This window comes from Lepidochelys kempii, chromosome 26, assembly GCF_965140285.1.
Source record: "Lepidochelys kempii isolate rLepKem1 chromosome 26, rLepKem1.hap1, whole genome shotgun sequence".
Lineage (NCBI taxonomy): Eukaryota > Metazoa > Chordata > Testudines > Cheloniidae > Lepidochelys > Lepidochelys kempii.
This window is the reverse complement of record NC_136405.1, coordinates 18955894-18956817: the sequence shown is the minus strand read 5'-3', so window position 1 is coordinate 18956817 and position 924 is coordinate 18955894. Positions and strand designations below refer to the sequence as shown.

General features: G+C 46.1%; 1 non-coding gene across 1 annotated transcript; it reads right to left on the bottom strand.

The window, feature by feature from the left end:
- Nucleotides 1–534: 534 nt before the first annotated feature.
- On the bottom strand, nucleotides 535–607 carry TRNAR-CCU (transfer RNA arginine (anticodon CCU)). The gene has a single exon. It is a non-coding gene; the product is annotated as a tRNA-Arg (tRNA).
- Nucleotides 608–924: the final 317 nt, after the last annotated feature.

Sequence of the window (924 nt, the reverse complement as noted above, 5' to 3'; positions counted from 1 at the left end):
TCCCCTGGCCAGGAGGGATTTCAAAGGGGTTTACCCTTCCCTTTATATTTATGACACACCCTTTATTCCATAACATAATTAAGGAAAATATTTCTCAATGAACTCTTCGTAAAAGGTCAGAAACAGCCAGTGTCCGCATCATGCTAAGGGCATTGGTATTTTCTTTAAATTTGCCAGACCAACCTAACTAACATCTAACAGACATTTGAACCTCTTCTTTTCACACCATTGCTCATCCTCAGGCTCTGCTTTGTCTCCAGACAGATCCATTCTCTTTCAGAACGGCCTTCCTCTTTCCATCTGTTTTGTTCATTGACATGTTGGAGTAAACACTCCCCTTCACTCTGTTCTCAGACAAACACTAGTATTAACTGTTTGCTACTGATGGGTTTAGAAAGCGTTTGTCGAGTGGAAGATGACATTTGTGGAGGATTGTTCCCAAGATCCAGTACTTTGTGTTCCAACATCTCCCAGCTTCCTTGGTGAAAATAAGACCAAGGTTTCCTTGCAATATAGAAGAAGAAAGCAGCTTTTCACCCCAGATGGGACTTGGACCCACAATCTCTGGCTTAGGAAGCCAATGCCTTATCCATTAGGCCACTGGGGCCCTGCTGCATAAGTGAAGGAGGGATGGAAATTCCCTCTCATAATTGCACATTCCTCACATTCACTTGGAACCAAATACTCCCTTTATGAACTTTACATAACTGTCTGCATCCCCTGGCTGCGAGGCAAAGGGCAGGTCACTGACAGAGCTGAGCACCACCTTTCTGCCAGCCATCTTTAGAGAAGAACCCCACCCTAGAGTCACACCTCCCTCCTCCAGCACCTCCATGTCTGTGGCTCTGAGTGCCAGTAGGCTGCTTAGTGGGCGAATCTGGGCTTGGAAGGGGGGTCAGGTCAGCCTGTAAGGAATAACCAGGT